Source organism: Adiantum capillus-veneris, chromosome 23 (assembly GCF_014529385.1).
Source record: "Adiantum capillus-veneris isolate H3 chromosome 23, ASM1452938v2, whole genome shotgun sequence".
NCBI classification, from domain to species: Eukaryota; Viridiplantae; Streptophyta; class Polypodiopsida; order Polypodiales; family Pteridaceae; genus Adiantum; species Adiantum capillus-veneris.
The window spans coordinates 87894789-87903523 of NC_140953.1; positions in this window are offsets into that span (position 1 = coordinate 87894789).

Below are 8735 nucleotides of genomic sequence, written 5' to 3' on the forward strand. Positions count from 1 at the left end.
TCGTGACTTTTGTGTTTGCACTGTATATTTGGAATATGTCCACAACTATCCCATGTACTTACCATGCATGTCTCTATTTGTTTTGTAGATTGATGTGGAGGTGCAGGAGGAAAAAATGCACCCATGTGAAAGTCCATTTCAACTACTCATGCATACAAGAAAGATGCTACAAGGATCCTTCTTCCCCACCATTGCACTATGTAAATTAGCTATGGACACTTTTATGGAAAGGATAGGAGGCTAGGGGTATGTGATGGGACGACAATCAATCAGTGTACTGACTATGGTCTACCACTAGAAGTACAGGAAATCACTACAATGGTCAAGCCTCCCAGTGCCATATCTATCATCTTCTCTCCTTTGTTTCTGCATGCTCCCTAGGGACAGAATGCTAGAGCTTCCTCCTGCCAGTAGAGGATACCAATAGAATGGTGTTGCAAGCTCTCAGGGCAAGAACATCCAATCATACCACTCTCTGATAAGATAATAATAGATGGCAGCATGTTAATGAGTGAGCCAACATAACAAGAAAATATTGGTATGCTAGTTTGCATACTGTAAATGCTAGTTATCATATTGTGTATGCTACTTAGCATAGTGGACATGGTGGTTATCATAGTTTGTATGCTAGTTAGTATACCTATTTATGCTAGTTAACACACCCCATTATTCTAGTTAGCATACCCAGTTATACTAGTAAGCATACATGCTATTGTGTATGCTAGTAAGCAAACCCAATTATGAAAGTAAGAAAACATGCTAGTGTGCATGCTAGTTAGCATACCAAGCTATGCTAGTAAGCATACATGCTAATATGTATGCTACTTAGCATACCTAGTTATGCCATGTAGTAAGCATACAAGGTATTGTGTATTCTAGTTAACATACCTAGTTATGTGCAATTTAGTAAGCATACATGGTATTGCGTATGCTAGTTGGCATACCTAGTTATGCTAACTAGCATATACATGCTACTGTGTATGCTAGTTAACATACTCAATTCTAATAGTAAGCATACATGGTATTGTTTATGCTAGTTAACATACACAACTATGCTTGTTAGCATACATGGTACTATGCATGCCAGTTAGCAAGACCAATTATGCTAGTTAGCATACATGGTACTTTGTATGCTATTGAGCATATCAAATTATGCCAGTCAGCTGACATGCTTCTATGTATGCTAGTCAACATACATACTAATTATGTTATGTATGCTAGTTAACAAAGTTTGATGCTAGTCAGCATAGGGGTATGGTAGCTAGCATATTGTATTTAGTAAGCATACCCATTTATGTTATTTAGCCTACCTACTTATGCTAGTTAGCATACATGCTAGTTATGCTAGTTAACATATTGGCTATGGTGGCCAGCATGATGAGTTATGCTAGTTAGCATACAATGTACTCAATATGCTAGTTAGCACACCCAGGTATGCTACTTAACATGATACTATTGTGCATGCCAGTATACTTAGTTTGTATGCTAGTTAGCATACATAGTTATTCTTCTTAGCATCTTTTCTACTATGTATGCTAGTCAACATACATGCTTATTATACTATGTATGATAGGCAGTATAGCCTAGATATTTTAGTTAGCATACTGGGTATGGTGGCTAGCATACCTAGTTATGCTAGATATTCTTTGTATGCTTGTTACAATAGTGTGTATGTTATCTAGCATGCCCAATTATGCTAGTTGTTCTATGTATGCTTGTTAGAATAGTCTCTATGCTAGCTACCCACTTATGCTAGTTAGCATACCCAGTTATGTTATTCATGACATTGTATGCTTGTTGGCATACTCTGAGAGTCTTCTAGCATGCTTCTGTTGCTAGTTAGCTTGGTTTGTATGCTAGTTAGCATAGTGGGTATGGTGGCTAGCAGACACAATATGCTAGTTAGCATACCCAGTTATGCTAATTAGCATTCCAAGTTCATGGAATGCAAAACATGGAATGCTTATTGGCATACTAAGTATACAAACAATCAATAATATGCTACTTAGAAACTATATACATGTACATAGTCATTATGTTAACTACCACACATCCCATGCATAACAACATTTTTGGTATGCTAACTGTTGTGTTAACAATTCAGCTTTGCATTTTTACTAGCAATTTGGATCTGATAATTAATGTTTGAAAGGATACACAGGAATTGATGATGTGGGAAGCATGTCAAGCAAAGGATTGCAAAAGAGAAGCATTGTAATGATGAATTGGATGAGCCGGAAAGAATGCATGAAGGGATAAATGTGACACCGTAGCAAGAGAACTCGCCAGGGGGTGCTGTAGATAGTAAAGAAATAGATGATGATGATGACTTCATCGTTATTAGTCACACCAAACCCAAGCCCATTGCAATTAATGAAATAAGTGCTTTGAAAGAAATAGCGAGGAGTGTGTGGGAGGACTCTATGAGGATTGGAAGAGGGCAGAGCGTGCAAGATGCCAGTGATGACAACCCTCTCCTAGGTTTTGTAAACAAAGTGAAGTTGAAGAGGGAAGGTGGCCTTGGAACAGAAAATCATATTGAGAATGCATGTGTTGCCCCAAAGAGCACCCATGATGACTTAATCGACCTTACCAAAGGTTAAAAGAGAGCCACTCGCTCAAACTATCACTACAAGAGGTTATATGCACTTGTGACGCTTTTAGCAACGGAATACATAGGTTTTTTTTACTCATCCATGTAGCTAAGACCGTCGCTAAAAGCGTTGCTACGAGAACGTCGCTATAATCATCACTATAACCGTTGCTATAGACGTCGCTATATAGCGACGCATATAGAGACGATTATAGTGACGGTTATAGTGATGATTGTAGTCCTTTTGTAGTGACGCTTATAGCGACGTTGCAAAACCTTATATAGAGATGCTTATAGCGACGCCCGAGAGTAAAATTTTTTGGGTGGCAAGGCATTCACCAATCAACCATATTGAATGTTTTCAGAATAAAGTATACCTAAATGAATCCAAGATAAGCACAGATTCACCTTTGGAAGAAAGTGCAAGGTATAGATCCAAAGTAGTCACTCACAAGACAATATAACCATTAACTCCATCATGCATAGTACTATTTGCAGAATAAAGATACAAAGATGACAAAAGTAAATTGACGAAAGTAAATCAATGAAAATTATACACATCATAGGCAAATTCACTTGATTGTTAATCTTTGCAAATGTAATAGTTACAACACAATTGTCATTATTGAGAAATACATGGTTTTCTACTAGTTACAAAAAGACGTATACTCCTCTAACATAAATCTAAATCTAATCTAATCTTAAACTCAACATAAACCTAAATTTAATATAATCTTAAATCTAAGGGTGGATACATGAATAGGTGGCCCGGTTTTAACCGGTTGAAAGTTTCAAGTTTGGAGGCTTAAAATTTAGGGGGTATGAAATTGGTATTATGGGCAAGAATTGTTTGAATTAAATATTCATGTGGAGGATACAAAATCTTAAAAATCATGTGGAGGATTCAAAAACACGTGTGGAGCCCACGTCAGAACGAATGTTCAGTCGAATGTTTTCATGACTGTGACTTCTCTGTATCTTTGTGCCTTTCTCCTTCTGCGCCTTTATCAGCTCGCTCTAAAGCCCCCTGTGCACGCTGCTTATCCTTCGCTATGGATAGAAACCTAAGAAAGAGCCCAAGGAATGCAGCCCGACAGGTCTCCCCCACAAAGACCCGACATTCTTCCACGAAGGTATGTCACCTCTCTCTGTCTCTCTCTGTGTTGTGTATAGCGGACCTGTGTGTAGTAGAGTACTGAGGTGTGGATACATTGAGTAATGAGTATGGATTTATTCCTTTCAGAGACAGAAGTTACAGACTCCTCCCAAAATCAGCCGCTTTGTTCACCCCAAGGATGTGGAGGTGCCATTAAAGACATTCTGCACGACAAAGGAGGATTTTCATAGGGAATATGGGTTAAGTCTTGAGGGGAAAGATGTTAGGAAGTTGACAGATGAAAATGTGCCCATATCTGACTGGATGAAAGTTTTCACGTGTCTTCTAGTGAAGGAGAAAAAAGTGCCGATAAAAACAGCAAGGCCGGATCACTACAAGGCACTCTACCAGCTCTACAAGTAGGTGTACCAATCCAAACCACCAAACTATCTACTGGGAGTCAAGTTTGCACGCAGATATGTTTATTTCGTATGCACAGGTCCGGTAAAGTGGGCTGAGTTTGCATCTAAGGTGGTGAAGAATGTGACCAATGAAGGTCACTTAGATAGGAAAAGAGAACAATGGAAGTTAGAGACTTCCCAAGTATCCACAGGTACCCCAAGTGGTTCTGCCATCTTCTTAGTAAATACCCCATCCGGAAGTACACCAGTCGGAAGTGGACTTTTTGCGACCACTCAGTCTGCCTTTAGTGTTGAAGTATCCACTTCCTTGCAAGAACTTCTTGTTGGGGTTAGAAAATCTCATGACAATGTATCAGCCGAGTGTCAGAAGGCTAAGGATTTAGTGGTCAAATCTGTTGTTGATGTGCATTGTTGAGAGGGTGCCCTTGACACCATCCGAATGCACTTCCCTGATGATGCCAATGTACCAACAGGCTTGCTTGAAAGCCTCCAAGAAAAATTTGACCAAGCAAAAGCCACCCTACAGCAGGTACATGTATGCTTTTAACTCCATCTGATAGTAGTATAATACATGCAAGTACCATACGGTATGACTTTTCATACCGGTAGGATTATATCATATTCGGTAAGGGTAGATGATAATACCAGTAGGATGTTATCATACCGGTAGGATTATACCCTACTGGTATGATTACATCCTACCGGTATGATTATATCCTACCGGTAGGATTTAGGAGATAATCCTACCAGTATGATAACATCCTACTGGTATGGTTACATCCGACCGGTATGGTTAGATCCAACCGGTATGATAAAATCCAACCGGTTTGATGTTATGCTTCCGGTATACTGTTATCCTATCGGTATGATGTTACCAGATGTTATCCTACCGGTATGATGTTACCGGATGTTATCCTACCGGTATGATGTTATACTATCCAATATAATAACATTATACCGGTGGGATAACATCATACCAGCAGGATGCAATCATACCGGTATGATAACATCATTATACCGATTTTCAAGCATTCATACTGATTTTATACCTATTTGACATTGTCTGATAACAGAGGTCTCTTGCCTACAGAAAGAATTATTCAAATGCTTGGACCGTGAGGAAACCTTTGGTCTCTATGTCACGTTTGTGATAGGCATGATTAGTCAACCAATGCTACCTGAAACCATAGTCTTGCCTGCACGAGTAACAGCTCCTAGACATAGTGTTGTTCTCATTGATGTGTGCAATGCTTATGGTGTAAAAATTCATGATCACAATCGCTCAAGCCATGTTGTTCTATTGCCTTGTTCACATGCATACCATGCATTCTGCTATGCTCACTTGGCTGAGAAAGGAAAGTGCATGCTTGATTGCCTCGGAGTTATTTCTGCAGAAGACCAATCCCTTCTAAAGAAGAAGCCAGTTGAACCATGCCCAAAAACAGGTGAGAAAATTGTTTCAATGGGTAATCAGGTGGTTGATTTTTGTCTTCTCTGATGTTTTTTCAGAGTCAAGCTGCTTCAGAACTACTGCCAGTAAAGACAGAGGGAACGATGTAGTGACGCCAGCATACAAGACACCTGTGGAGGTATTGCTTGATGAAAATGTCCCTGGTAATGCTGAGAAACCTGTTTCGGAAACAATAGAAGAAGAACAAAAGTTTGAGGTAAAGGAGCAGAGTACGACTGGTGCTGAAGAGAAAACCCAGAATGAGGAAGACGATGTGTTGATAGACATCGTGCGGGTGACAAGATCAAAGACCCCAAGAAAACGAGGCCAACGTGGAAAGAGTAAGTTTTTTCATTGATTATGGCTCTAATAAGTGATCTCTTGCTGCACAGCTTTCTAAAGCTGATGGTCGTGTAGATGTCAGGCTGGAGGGAAGTCCTGAAGGGACCCTTGCTCAGCATATAAGAAAGGCAAAAAGAAAAAAAATCGAGAAGACTGGAGATGAGAAGCCTGAAATGGAGCAAAAAAGCAAGGAAGAGGAAGAGACCCAGGGGCAGCCAGAAGAGGAGATGGACATAGAAGACACTAAGGAGATGCAGAAACCAGGACAAGTTCTGACCCTAAACCCAGAGCCTGCAAAATATTATAGTTGGCCCCCCCATGTTTCTTTTTATGTAACCACTTCTGAAATTAATATAACTTTCTTTCCCATTCGACGTCTCTTTCATCTTGTGCCTAATTTTTGAACATTGTGTGTTTTTATTGTATGATTTCAATCTATAGATATGTCCTAATTGCATATTTAAATTTGAGTGTTGTGTAATTTTTCATCTACAGATATGTTTTCAGTTGAAGAATGGCGCCCTACAGATAGGTTTAGGGCTGACAAGCAGAATGGTAGGGCTGACATTCGTGCAATATGGAATTGCGTGTTGTCTCCTGCACTGCTCTTGTTTCCTCTATGGTATAGACTAATTAAAAGAATCCCACTGATATGTCCAAGGCCACCACCTCCATTGAGCGTCCAGCGTAGGGTTCTCATTTTGGACCTTAATGGATTACTGCTCAAGAAATTTGATGGAAAATATGGTGAAGAATTGCCCCACTGGCCAGAAATGCGGTATGTTGTTGAAGGGGATACACAGTTTTGGGTAAGGCCCAATGCAGAAGTGTTTCTGAATTTTTGTTTCAGATGGTTCGAAGTGTGGATATGGAGCTACTGCGAGTTTGAGAATCTCAAACGCACGCTAGCGACAGTGTTCCCTGACCACCACAAAAGATTCAATAGAGTGGTAAGTCAGGCGCAGTGCACAAGGGCCACTTTTAAATTGGGCGCGACAGATAAACCGGTGTTCCATAAGAATCTCAAAAATTTTCCTTACCTACCACCTGACACACTTATCTTTGATGATTTAGGATATAAGCTAATGTTTAATCCATTGGGGTCATTTCTTGTTTTTCCCAAGCTAGAAAAGCAGTCTAAAGAAGTGCGCGCCTGTTTTCTGTCAACCACTGTCATAAACTGGCTGGCACACTGGTTGTACTCTAAGGACAGAATTGAGTATACAAAGAGGACTGTAATTTGTGCAGACGGACAACCTAACGACACCTATGTGCGTCATTTTTATTGGAAATGGCGGATTGACTTTTTCAAGAAGAAAGGAACAGATTTTTTATATAAAAAGAAAGCCTCATAAAGTCTGTGAAGTGGGCGACTTTTGTCGATGGATGTAAATGGAGAATTACTCAGCCAAAAGGCTCAATCAATGTAACAGAATTCATGTATAATACATTTAGAAGCAAGTTGCACGAAAATACGTTGTATTCTATATTTGAAGTATATTGCAAATAAAAGGAGAGAGTGAGAGAGAGTGTCTGATAATGGTATTATACTGGGCATGACTGGTATGATACTGAGAAGTGTGTGTGTGTGTGTGTGTGTGTGTGAGAGAGAGAGAGAGAGAGAGAGAGAGAGAGAGAGAGAGAGAGAGAGAAAGAGAGAGAGTCGGATACAAAGAAGTGACATGTATCATACCGGTATGATTCTTTCAAGTGACTGGTATGATACAGGTATGATACTGAGAAGTGACCGGTATGATATTGAGAAGTGACACGAGAGAGAGAGAGAGAGAGAGAGAGAGAGAGAGAGAGAGAGAGAGAGAGAGAGAGAGAGAGAGAGAGAGAGAGAGAGAGAGAGAGAGAGGGACTGGTATGATACTGTTATGATACTGAGGAGTTACTGGTATGATACCGATATGATACTGAGAAGTGACTGGTATGATGCTGAGAAATGACAAAGAGAGGATACTGAGAAATGAGAGAGAGAGAGAGAGAGAGAGAGAGAGAGAGAGAGAGAGAGAGAGAGAGAGAGAGAGAGAGAGAGAGAGAGAGAGACAAAGATAGAGGAACTTGTATAATATCGGTATCATACCAGTCACTCCTCAGTATCATACCGGTATGATACTGAGAAATGACTGGTATGATGTTTAGAAATGAGTGAGAGAGAGAGAGAGAGAGGGAATGTATGATACTGGGAAATGACTGGTATGATACTGGGAATTGACTCGAATGATACCGGTATGATACTGAGAAATGACTGGTATGATACTGAGAAGTGGCAAAAAGAGAGAGAGAGAGAGAGAGAGAGAGAGAGAGAGAGAGAGAGAGAGAGAGAGAGAGAGAGAGGGAGAGGGAGAGGGAGACAGTTCAGTTTACAGTAATAGGCAGATATACACAAAATTATGCATTATGCATTTCTTAAGATGGTTACAGCTCAAAAGGCATACTATTGTAGATAGACTCACTGACATCAAGTGATATTGTATATAGTTTTGAGTTGCTGGGATGGGGTATCATGGGGATTTTGATTGCCCAAAAAAGATATGAATATATGAACACCTCTGGCTTTTTGTCCAAAAGCTCGTAGGTCTGCTCATATATCATACGATAGTAAAACCCTTTGATAGCATAGGATTCTCGCCCAATGATATTGCCCTAGTCATCTTCAGCGTCTGAATGAAACTCTTGAATAGCTGCAGTGCATTTCACTATATAGAAATCCACTTTTTCTTCATTGTCATTTGGTGCGGGAACAACAAAATTATCACCAACAATAAGAGCTTGACTGAGGGTGTCATAGTGTCCTTCATATGCTGCATCCTCATTTATTTCGTC